Source organism: Haemaphysalis longicornis, unplaced genomic scaffold (genome assembly GCF_048455015.1).
Source record: "Haemaphysalis longicornis isolate Haplotype H1 unplaced genomic scaffold, Haemaphysalis longicornis Haplotype H1 scaffold_7, whole genome shotgun sequence".
Lineage (NCBI taxonomy): Eukaryota > Metazoa > Arthropoda > Arachnida > Ixodida > Ixodidae > Haemaphysalis > Haemaphysalis longicornis.
This window is the reverse complement of record NW_027526422.1, coordinates 107,996,959-108,010,197: the sequence shown is the minus strand read 5'-3', so window position 1 is coordinate 108,010,197 and position 13,239 is coordinate 107,996,959.

The following is a 13,239-nucleotide window of genomic DNA, read 5'->3' as shown; positions in this document are numbered from 1 at the left end:
CTAGTTGAGTTTGCAGAACGGAATAACCTACGCATAATGAATACCTTCTTCTGTAAACGGGAGAGTCGGAAGTGGACCTGGAGGAGCCCGAATGGGGAGCACAAAAATGAAATAGACTTCATATTATGCGATAACCCTGGCGTCGTGCGGGATGTGGAAGTGCTCGGAAGGGTAAGGTGTAGTGACCACCGTATGGTAAGATCTCGAATTAAGCTAGATTTAAGGAGGGACCGCAACAAGCTAGTACGTAAGAAGCCGATAAATGAGTTAACAGTAAGACGTAAAGTAGAAGAATTCAGGATCGCGCTGCAGAACCGATATTCCGCCCTTAACGAGGAAGCCGAGCTTACGACAAAGGAAGCCAGTGACAACCTTACACGCATTCTCACGGAGTGTGCAGTAGAAGTCGGGGGCACTATGGCTAGACAGGATACTGGTAAACTTTCGCGGGAGACGAAAGATCTAATCAGGAAACGGCAAACCATGAGAATCTCCACCGCAGCTGACAGATTAGAACTAGCCGAGCTCTCGAAGTTAATCAATAAGCGGAAGACAGCTGACACACGGAAGTATAATATGGAGAGGATCGAATACGCTGTAAAGAACGGAGGTAGCCTGAAAGCAGTGAAGAGATGTCTTGACGTGGGGAAAAATCAGATGTATGCACAAGCAAGGCAATGTCATCACAAATAGGGATAAAATAGTCACAGTGGCCGAGGAGTTATATAGGGATCTGTACAGTAGCCGGGACATCCAGGATAATGCCGAAGGAGACAGTAGTTCAGAGGAGATAGACATCCCACCAGTAACGACCGAACAACTAAGGAAGGCTTTGAAAGAAATGAAAGGGGGCAAAGCACCTGGTGAGGATCAGATAACAGCAGACCTCTTGAAGGATGGCGGAGAAATCGTACTTGAAAAACTGGCAAACCTGTATACGCAATGCCTAATGGCCGCAATGGTACCGGAATCTTGGAAGAAAGCGAACATCATCCTAATCCATAAGAAAGGCGACATGGAGGACTTGAAAAATTACAGGCCGATCAGCTTACTGTCAGTCGTCTACAAGGTATTTCCCAAGGTAATCGCGAACCGAATCTCTGCAACCTTAGATTTCAGTCAACCTAAAGAACAAGCAGGGTTCCGTAAAGGTTATTCAACAATGGACCATATTCACACGATCAATCAGGTGATAGAGAAGTGCGCTGAGTATACTGAACCCCTATATATAGCCCTCATAGATTATGAGAAAGCATTTGACTCGGTCGAAACCCTAGCAGTCATTCAGGCATTACGGAACCAGGGGGTAGATGAGCATTATGTAAGATACTAGAGGATATCTATAATGGCTCTACAGCTACCATCATCCTCCATAGGGAGAGCAGTAAAATACCTATAAGGAAGGATGTCAGACAAGGAGACACAATCTCTCCAATGTTATTCACAGCATGCTTACAAGAAGTATTCAGAACGTTGGATTGGGAACAGGTGGGAGTAAGGGTTAATGGACAATACCTCAGTAACCTCAGATTTGCTGATGACGTTGCCTTGCTAAGTAACTCGGGGGACGAATTGCAAAGCATGCTTTCCGCACTGGGCGAACCGAGTAGAACCGTGGGCCTGAAAATTAATATGCATAAAACTAAAGTAATGATCAATAACCTCGGGACAGCACAGCAGTTTGAGATAGATGGCGAGGTAGTGGAAGTGGTAAGCGAATATATATACTTAGGCCAAGTTGTGAACCCTGATCCCAACCACGAGGCAGAGATAATTAGAAGGATCAGAATGGGGTGGGGTGCATATGGCAGATATTCTCAGATAATGAATAGCAGCCTACCATTGTCGCTGAAGAAGAAAGTGTATGACAGCTGCATCTTACCGGTACTCACTTACGGGGCAGAAACTTGGAGGCTCACTAAGAGGGTTCAACTTAAATTGAGAACGACTCAGCGGGCAATGGAGCGGAAAATGATAGGTGTAACATTAAGGGACAAGAAGAGAGCGGAGTGGGTCAGGGAGCAAACTGGTGTTAAAGACATATTAGTAGAAATTAAGAAGAACAAATGGACGTGGGCAGGGCATGTAATGCGAAGGCAAGATAACCGCTGGTCATTAAGGGTAACAGAGTGGATCCCTAGAGAAGGCAAGCGTTGCAGGGGGCGGCAGAAAGTTAGATGGGCAGATGAGATCAAGAAGTTTGCGGGGATAAATTGGTCACAGTTGGCACAGGACCGAGGTAATTGGAGAATAGTGGGAGAGGCCTTTGCCCTGCAGTGGGCGTAGATAGGCTGGTGATGATGATGATGATGATGATGATGATGATGATGACCACCAGCTTAAACAGCATTGGTGTTAAAATATCTTCCCACAAATCACTTATGCTTAGAGGTGAAACCGACATTTAGAAACTGTTTGTGGTGTGAATATCGATGACCAGTGGAACTGTGAAGTCGTTGTTGCTTAGTTACGACGGCCACAACGGTCAATTCAGGTAAAACGCAAATAGGCCTATGTGGCCGGATTCGTGTGGCATCGCACGCTGAATGTCTCCAAAACAGAACGCGTAAACCACTTCCTTCCAGGTATGATTATAATCGCCGACTGCGACCACAGAGGTAGTATATATCCTCGGAACTAAACCCCAAGCCAAGGGCAATCCGCGGGCTCCTACGCATTCCTGAAAAGTTCTGATGCGAGTGCATTAATGTTGAATTGTATGTTCGAGACGCTTTGCTTCTGCCGAGTGATGGACTTCATCCTCTTGCCCTTCTACGCCATAGGCTTCGTGATTCGTTTCCGCATTTAGTTTTCAAATCGTGTTGACCTGTCTCCCACGCGTCGTGATTCGTGTCAATTTAAATATTTCCGAAAGCAGATGCTTGTCGCAAGCAGAAAGAATATTTTATGTCCAACAGGTAATTCGTTCCAAACTGTTTAAGCTAAATTATGTCGTTAATCTGTCTTGTGGCTTTTGCTGGTTCTCACAGTTATTTACTGTTCTTGCAATGGTCCAACGCTACAAGCATTAGCAGCTTCCTTCGTTGTAAACTGAGCATCTCAATCCTCCAACTAAAGCATAGGACTGACTCCTGAGCTTGTATTTCTGTAAAGTATGATACACCTTACCCTGCCACGTTCATTCAAGACAAAAAGTACCTCTTGTATAATTAATCTGTTTTCATTACATTTTTTTTATTTCAAACAGGCAAAGTGTTTAATTTCTCCTTGAAATTTTTTGAATAAAAATAATTAGAACTTGAAGTGTCAGCTTTTCACATCAAAATCCAACGTGTTAGTTTTATTACCTTGCTATAATTAAAGAAAACATTCGTTTAAATCTTTTTTTTTCCTCATTGGAATACATGAGATTTCAACCTATACCCGTGCTTACCGTTTACATCAAAAATCAACTTTGCATTAGCTGCACGCATTATGTAATCAGTCACTCTTGTTTTTTTGTTTTTTTTTTAAGTTGCAACATTTAAGCATTGGACGCCTGTACGCAGGCAGTATTACATTGACTGCTTTGATGCAAGCCCATAAAACAAACTCCCGTCTTTCCATCTGCCCCCGAGTTTCACGATTAAGCGCCCCCTGCAGTGGTGTTTCCCCCCGGTGAAGCCCGCCACAGCAATATCGGTCCTGTATGAGATCAAATGGGTCTGCTTTCACCTTGTATGGCCGCCGAGCCTTCCACCTTTGTAGTACCAGTTTGCAGAACCAGACCCGTTCGCAGACAAACAGGCCCGGTTTGCACCTGTATACGGGTCGAAGTCGAAGCCGGTTAGCCCTTTATGGTCGTCAGATCAGACTTGTATGATCCTGTATAACCTTCAAAGAGGTCCTGTTTGGACCCCTTTAACCTGTACCGGTGTCAAACAAGTGCGGTACGAACCGTTTGATTTTAAACAGGAGTTTTGCATAGAATTGCCTTTCAATGCTGGCTTTCCCACTGTTTTGGTTGCACAGTGAAGCATGGCCATGAACGGACGGAGTGCGGTCACAGGCCTAGTTTATGCTCCTCTCCAGCGCCGCCCCCTCTTTTCCGAATCGTGTATACGCCCCGTCCCCCGCGGCGTCTCTCCCCCCCGTGACATTGCGCAATATCGCACGCTGCGACGCCCCCCTCATTCTCTGGTCCCTCTACTTCTGCTTTTGTACAACCAGTACAAAAAATTCCTCAAACACTGTCAAGCTCAGGATCAGGAGTTTCGCGACGGCGTCCAAGCTGGCCGTACTCTAAGGACTGCATGGTTCGTCCCATTATCAACAGCACGATTGTGCCCATTGAAATCCAGATTAGGGTGTCCTAGATGTAACTGGATCATAATGTCAGTGGCTTAGTATAGTTAACTGAATTGCGAGCCCGTTCATCCTTAACGGTTTATGGTAGCTTCAATCTGACTTTACGCTCGCCGCCACTGCAAGTTGCTGCCGCCGTGTCATGGACGAGTTGGCGGCGATGGTGTGTTTGTGTGCCTCCACATTCGCTTGCTCGGCTGCGTTCTTGCGCTCTCTTTATGTTCGGCTTACTGGTTTGGACGACGATGTCTGTCTGCGGCAGCGTTTAAAATCCCGGGAGGCATGCCTTGTGTTGTCCTATGCTTTGGATGGAGCTTCTTCTCGCTACTGCTTGCGCTACAATGGGGTTTGGAAGGCTTTCTAAGGAGCCGTTGTTATTACGGACAACATACGTCTTGATCACTTAATGGATCATTCAGGGTTTCGCCCTAAAATGGTGATAGCCTAGTTGTCACATATGCGGCCACTTTATTTTGATGGCCTCTTTCTATCGCTGCAGCGTTCACCGGCCCTGGAGAATTCTGAACCATTCCTGGCAGATTCCCAATCAGAAGCAACGACATCAAGCCTGGAACAACGTACCCGCTCGGGAGAACAACAGGATGCACCTTCAAAGCTGGAATGCTTGTCGCCAACCGCGGCGCCCTTCTACGCCTACTACCTGCCAGGTACTGGTGCGCAGCTTCAATACCTGTTTGTATCTATGTTCCAGGACGTCATTTGTGACCACGCATACTAAATGTTTGCTCTAGCGCACTTTTTCACATGCTGTTTCAAATATTTGCACCGAAATGCACACTTTTTTTGCTTTGTTGTCAAAGGAATTGCACAGGGGGAACGGGTCATGTGCACGCCACAGACACTCGAAGGAGCTTAAATAGGTTGGAGACAAAACTCCATTCAGGGAGTCGTACAATAAATATGGGCTGAAAATCCAGTACGTATTGTTAGGGTAAGCAGAAGTGTACACTGGCACATGGCTCCACGGGAGCCACGACAACGACGATGATCCAATGGGTGGCGTGGTTTGAGCTCGGGCTGTCATGGTCGCATTGTAAATAGATTCCGTCTATTTGTAAACAGATCGATTCACCCACTAATCATCTCTCGTCTTGCCTGTCCTGCCGCCGCGGAGCAATATTTCCCCCGGCACAATAGTTCCACCACGAGAGTTTCTGGAGCCAAGTTTGTCGTTATTACTAATGACACAATATTCAGGTCTATGGTTCCTTTCGCGGAACGTTCGTGGGAAAAATCAGCACCCTTCCACTTTGCGAAGAAGGATAACCACCGAAGCAGGGCGAATCGCAAGGAGCACACGAACAGAACCCCATTTTTTGTCATTTGCAACTAAGCATAGTTATTTGCTAATTAGCTCAACGAAACTTGGAGGGAGTATCGGAGAAGGGGAAAACATGATGCTGTTTGTTTCCCTCCCGCGTCATAGGCATCTATGTGTATGTGTAACACACCAACCCAAACAGCTCCACTACGGAGGGTATCAGTCAGGTCGCATCGGGCCGTGAGGCGTCGACGTTGACATCTCCGCGAGGAGAACAGTCAGGTTAATGCTGAGAGCGTGAAGCCTCCGTAAGCGCGCACCCCAGCTGCCCCCCCCCCCCCCCCCCAAATTTACTCCTAAAGGGGCACTGAAATGATTTGTTAACTTTGCGGGATTACGAGCGCAAACTGTAGTCTGGAGTCTGTATGCCATGTTTCGACCACTCGCGCTGCGTTTACGCGACTTTATGCGCTATAAAAACAAATTCAAAAATGCTGTCCTCCTCTCCGCATCCTCACCCATTTTCTGTGGCGTTTTGTATGGCGTCACGAAAAAGTCGCTTAACTTGACTCCGCTACTGCAGGCTCGCCGACACTCCGACAGAGTCAGTCGGCCCAGCGTTTAGTCCGCCAGCCGCCGACGGGTCGTCGCAATCCATTCGCTCAGTTTAAACTAAGCCACGACACGTTTGTGAATGCAAAAATGTGCCTTTAGTTTTATAGTTTCATCACTGTGTCAACCTGCAAGTTCCGGTCTCTCCACACAAGCGCTGCCCAAGCGCACATGCGACGCTTCGCTTACGTGTACGCTAGTAGGAAAATATAAGGCCAATAGAAGGCGGGAGAAAAGTCAGCGAAGTTAATATACGTACTAAATAATTAAAATCAACCGCCAAGTTTATCTTACAGCGTAAAACCAAGGTTCGGTAAGCACTTTTTATGGGCTGAGTGTACTATCACAGCGGTCAGCAGCACAACACACCTGCGAACGCTTTTCCGTCTAAGGAACGCAGCCGGTGGACACGAGATATTGTGGGATTTGGGGGACGCTTACTGCATGAGCGCTATACAACAAATAGCCATCTAAACTTCTTGAAATGCTGAAACTGCATGAAAAGATAAAATGGTCATACATGAGATACCTGACATTTTTTTCCCCCTGCGGCATTCGCTTGCTCGTGGCCGTGTGGTCGGGAGTGCCAGGTTTGTTGTTTTGCAAGTTGAAAGTTGAAAGTTGAAAGTTAAAAGTTTATTGCGACAACATGTACAGGAATGGCTATACAGTTGTCGAGGGGGACGGTCAAAAAGGCTACAGGAAAAAAAAAAGCCTGACAAGGTGACGTCCCCCTCCCCCCTCCCGTTTTGGCACGACTCTGCGGGAAATGGCACGTACTTTGTGACAATAAAAAATAAGAGAAGAATGCACACAATTAACACATAGAAAATCAGCTTTCAGTGTTCGCAAATACACAATAATTACAATGGAAATTCTACTAGGAAGGAAAAAAAACACACATCAGCTCTCAGATTTCAGGAAACAATAAGTAGAATTAAAGAATTCACAGCAAGAAAGGACAAAAAACAGTTCTCAGTTTTCATAAACAAACAATAATTACAGTACAAGATTTCATAGAGCGTAAAAAGAAATACCTCTAAGTTTCTGAAAGAAACAAAAAATTAAAATACACGTCTTTTACTGTAATTGCAAAAGGTACATGCAAAAGGTACAAGTCGCAAGTTCAACTCCCTAGTTGTGTTTTTTTTATTTCTGAAATTGATTCCTTTGATTTTGTACTTTTTTTACCTAAATTAACCATTTTTGCGCTGGAACGTTCATTGCTCCACTAAGAAGTTCGGCGAATGCGTGCAGACTGACACTGACGCACTACCCAGTTCTGGTTGGCATGCTGTTGCCATGAGCACCGACTGCTTCCCGGCAGTGCGCACAGTCTCGATTCAGCTGACCCTCTACCTGTGCGAACACGGTTTTTGCGACACAGGCATGAGCCAGGCAGGCTGCAAAGATTGGGGGAAAGCGCATAGCAATTGAGTGTTTGCGGTGACGTGGAGGGCGTTCGTTCACTGCGTACGTTTCGGCTAGTGATTGCTACGATTTCTAGCCGTGTTGGTAACCTTATCTGACGCATTTTACAGCCGACAACATGGCCGAAGAGCGGTATTCCGCTTACTAACATGTCAAGAATGCCAATCCAACAATAAGGTCGGTTGCCAAGCATGTTGTTTCACAGAACCAAACTTGCTTGAATTCAAATCTTGGACATCGTACAATCACGTAGCATCTTTACCCCACGTCACTGCTGCTGGTTCGCCGGGCAGACCGCGTATAGTAGTTTTTCTTCGTTCAGGTATTATAAAATAAATACCGCCTGATGGCCCAGATAAACGATGAGAAGAGTGTTTATTTGAGCCAGTCTACGCAGTGCAAGCAAGAACAGAAGCTTAACAAATTCCCTGCAGTGTCCCTTTAAAGGAGCAACCGTTGACGTTCGTGTCCTTAGATGGGATGGACGCAGGCCAAAACGTCGCTCCGGGTGCCCTTGAAGAAGCAAACTCAAAAGAATGTTTATCCACTCCACCGCCGAGGCAGCGAACCATAGGCCGGGCTGGCGTCCCATGGCAAGACGCGCCGCAGCCTCCTACTTAACAGGCATTCGCTATGGCGAAGAACAATATAATCCAGCGATCTGGGTTTCGCCGTATTTACAGCTGTTGATTTTTTTATTGGCCCCAATTAGGGAAAGGGCATAAAAGGTCTCAAGAGTAATACGTCTTTTGCGCGTCTGAACAATGCGCCGATGCACAGAACCTCACTGTCATAAGATAAGTGACTGCATCCGTCAAACAAAAGTAATCCCTGTAAACAAAACTTCCCACACCACTTCATTTAAGGTTTTTAACTAATTTTATCTACTTTACGCAGTCTGCTCGTAAATGCTAGCGCAGCTGCTTGAAGCAAGAGCCTGCCTGCAAATAAAAATTGAACGAATAAGCCGCGTTAACGCACACTGGTTTGTTCTTCCGAAACCCGCTGCACTTATGAATCACAACGCGCTTACTTAAGAAAAAAAAACGTGCTTACTTTTTGGGGAAATTCTCTTAAGATATTGACCGTTGAAATTGATTGATTGATTGTGGGGTTTAACGCGCCGACGCAACGCAGGCGATGAGGCGCGCCGTAGTGGAGGGCTCCGGATTAATTTTGACCACCTGGGGATCTTTATCGTGCGTCGAAATCTCGTACACACGGGCGTTTTTGCTTTTCGCCTCCATCAGAAAAGCGGCCGCCGCGGCCGGGAATCGAACCCGCGACTTCGTGCTCAGCAGCGCAACGCCTTAGCCACTGAGCCACCGCGGCGCGTGACCGTTGAAATCAATTGGATCTTTCGTGGCAAATGTACTTATACTACACGCGGAAGTAACCTTGAAAAATGTGGTGTCTGTATCCTTCCTAATACTGTATCCACCACGAGCACCTTTCATTAACCTGAGATCAACGCTTCTTTAGTGCTGTTCCCTTATTTCTTCAGATTTGCGCACAAGAGCTGCGTTTCCTGTTCTGCTTAGCGCAGAATGGCAAAACAGAATTCACTAAACATATGGTAGAACAGGTGACAAGCCCTGTGATCGCTCTTTTCCTCTTGTATATGAATAGCTTTCAGCGGGGACTTCGTCGGAGTAAGCAATCGATATCAGTGATCAACAAATAGCTCCCATTTTATTAACTTTGTTAGCCGCAGCGACTAATGAAAAAACATGACAGATCCAAGAAAATCCTCGAGTCGCTGATGCTGTGCGGATAAATTTAGATCGCAGCAAATGAAAACAGGTGATGAAGTTGTTCCCAATATTCAGCAAAATACGCACACGTCAGCACGTAGGTTCTGAACATAAAGTAGTTAGCTGCAACAAGTGACAGAAAGCCGCGATGGCTTAACAAAAAAAGGTCACCGGAGTGCCAAAAAAGAACGCGATAGAAATTTTTGTAGACGTAAACAAAGTGCTCTCTCATTTCTCCGGCTCGGAACGGCAAACAAAATTCCAAATATCATAAAAAGCATTACCTGATAAATATCCAATACAGTAAACCAACTGGCAGTTTATAACCTGAGTGCTTGTCGTAGTAACCTACCCCAGGAGGATTGCGTTAGTTCGGTGGGAAAATCGTAGACGCCTATGACGAAAATCTCGAAAAGCAATCTTGAATCTCAACCTTGGTAATCCCGAATGCGTCAATTGGCTTCCACAAACGAAATAAGCTCTGCATCTATACCCTACTTGCTGGCTGCCATTCGGTTCTGTCGGCACTACGTTATATAAATTACAGACGTCGTCCGCGCACACACATACAACGAAATGTAGCCAAGCACTTTCTTCGCGCTAGCAACACTGTATTCGTCGTGATCGCTGGTGATAAAGTTAACATGCTAGAAATACAAAAAAACGTCCTTTCTGCCGATGAATTAGAGTATTCATTTGCACTGTTCCCAGCGCAACACTTATTCCGCACACCAGAAAGTCACGGTCTCAGCCTAACTACACCAGCGTTCTCTGCTCGCCTACCCTCCGCGTAGTTTCGAAACTTCTGCGAGAAGGCTTGACAGTACTGTTGCTCCGTAGCTATGGTTTTGTTAAAGTGAATTTATATATTATGCTTACTAGCTCACGCGCGCGTTCCAAACAGGCAAGTTACTCATCATCCGGAAAGGATTCGCAGATACTCGACGAGCTGAAACTTCAGGCCCCAATGGCGCCCGTCACACGTTCTGCGGCAGAGTCTTTCCATAGTTTTCCCACATATTCGCGCCCCTGTTTACACCGACACTCCTTCAATTCCCTATCTTCTTCTTCCGCACTAACGACACGATCGCGTCCGTTCCATAGCGAGGTGAAAGGGCTACTGCTGATACCGGTTCTAGAGCCGTTATCAGCCGATTGAGCAACCTGCGAAAGACGCGTCGGTGGTGGCAATGGATAGAACTTGTGTAAAAGGCGTCGGCGGTTGCAGGAAGGTGGTTAAAGCGCGGTGTCGAGAAAAGCGTCGCCTAGGAAAGAGAAAGCCGGGATCCTTGCCACGTGCAGCTTCGGTGTAGAACTTAATTAAAATTTTTATTTCTTGCAGCTCAACCAAGCACTACACTGTCGCAGCTGTCCGGTGAAAGCGACCGATCTAGACAAGCTCTAACATGGCACCCCGCGCCAGAAAACAAGGGCCAACCCAAGGGACGTTCGGCAGAACCCCAGAACTGGACAAGCCAGCCTGACCCGGAAGGATTTAAACTGACAGCGTCAACCCGCCAATCTGAAACAGGACTACCCACAGTCTCCCACAAAAGTGCCGACGAAGACTCAGAGCGAGAAACTTCATCGGGTGGGAAGCATTCGACGAAAGCAGAAGAGAGAGATAACCGCGACTCGAAACCGATGGCGACCACCTCGTTTACATCGTCGGGGGAGTATTCTACGCGGTCCTCGTCCCGATCGGTCGTCCCCAGAGACACATCGCTTTCAGCCCAACCTGGTGCCGATCCCGCAACCGAGTGCCCCACTCTCGCCGAGCCATCTGCTGTGGCCGTCGGCCCCCTCGAGTCGTGGTTCCCGCTTCCCACTTCTCTGGCTACGCCTTCTGCTGAAGCAATCGCGACTATGGCTGGCGGGGTCCACCCCAACGTACCACCCGCACCGGTATTAGCGGAGAGTCCGCCTACATTCTCTTCCCCTGAAAACCCGTTTGAGCCGCTAACATCTTCCAGACTGAAGGCACCCGAGATTGTGTCGGACGAAGAACATGGGAATCGTCCCATGGGCATCCTCAAGCGGCCAAGGACATCGTCTTTGAGGTCCGTCGAAAGCGGGGTAGTGGATGCATCCGGCGAGGACCCAGGCAGTGGTAGGCAGTTTTCGAATAAGTTTTGGGGTTGAGTTTTATTTGTCTAAAAGTTTACAAAAACGTTGCCAAGTTCATGCGTTGAACCCTCTTTATAATTTCATCGAATGGAGAAACAAGACGTTTTCACGTGTAATGAGTTGTTACGCTTTTATACAACACATCAGGCTGGGGCTTTAAAGGTGCCATGAATAGAAAATACAACTTTGTTCAAACGCTCGTTGGCCTACGTCAGGTGTTCCAACATACCTTGCCTTCCTTTCCGCGGTTTTGCCTATTGATCTAAAACTGGAAATTCTGGGGACGATGATAAACCAGCGTTTGGTAACTCTCTCGACTCCATTCCAGCCACGAAGGATGTATTGTAAACGAAAAAAGCAAGGAATAGAACAAAACTTTCAAATTTCTTGTGATACGAGTTCGACCTACTTATTGCAAGCAAGCGTTAAAAACATAGTTATCGTTGCAGAAACTACGCGTTAGCCTTCAAGGGGTGCGATAAAACGGAACTATTCGGTGACGTCATAGAGACACTGCCGGAACGTGGCTGGGGTGTCCCGACTGCATCGTATGCTTTCTTTAGTATCTCTATTATTTTTTTGAACTCTGCGATAAAATTAATATCATTGTTATCGGGACAGAGCAGCCTTCTTAATGAACCAAGCGTGTACTGTGGCCGCATGACCCCTTTAGAGCCTGTTTCTAGCAATATGATACACACGTTCACGTGGTTATCTAAGGTTAGGGTTAACCCGCCGCGGTGGCTCAGTGGCTAAGGCGTTGCGCTGCTGAGCACGAGGTCGCGGGTTCGATTCCCGGCCGCAGCGGCCGCTTTTCTGATGGAGGCGAAAAGCAAAAACGCCCGTGTGTACGAGATTTCGGCGCACGTTAAAGATCCCCAGGTGGTCAAAATCAATCCGGAGCCCTTCACTACGGCGCGCCTCATCGCCTGCGTTGCGTCGGCGCGTTAAACGCCACAATCAATGAATCTAAGGTTAGGGTTTGTTCAGTTTTGTTCCGCGTCGGCCTGAGTGACTTTAATCCCCCCCTCCTGCCTTCGTCTCAAAAACACATATGTCGTCACGTGCCGCATGCTGAAGAGCCGCCCATCTTGCCTGCTTCCATACTACCTGCGTCTACAGGGTGGCCGTATTCGGACGAGCAACTCCGACAGCAGCAGCTGATGCGCGACACGGACTCACGAGACCTCGACACCTCAGTGCCACCCACGCAAGCAGGGAACAACGTCGGGGAACCAAGCACGAAGCGGGCTCATTTTTCTTTCGCCGTCAAGTGGAAGGAGTTGGTAAGCTCCGAGCGCTTTGCTTCGCCTTGGCTAAAAAACAAACTATTCGCGTTGAACAGGAATGTGTTTGAGTGTGCCGAGCACGAGCCACGCAATTATGACCATGTATAGTTGCAGGCGCAAAAGAACATACATCAGATATTATTAGTGAGAAGAAATTCCGCCTTTGCTGCCGTAGTGTGACCAGAATGAACTAGTAATATCTCTATTGAGCACAATCAGCGAGGAAATAAGAACCCCACAACGTTCACTCCTGGTAGAAAAACAAAGTGGTGGTGTAATCTTTGCCCATTATATGCTCACTATTTCCATTCCTCTTCAAGCTGATCGCGGTCGCTGTAGCGGTGGGTAGTGTATTACCTAGATCTTTACAATTTTCTTACCCACGCGAGTAACGCCCACTTTGTAAAACCGTGTAAGCATTAACTGAAATCAACGCTCA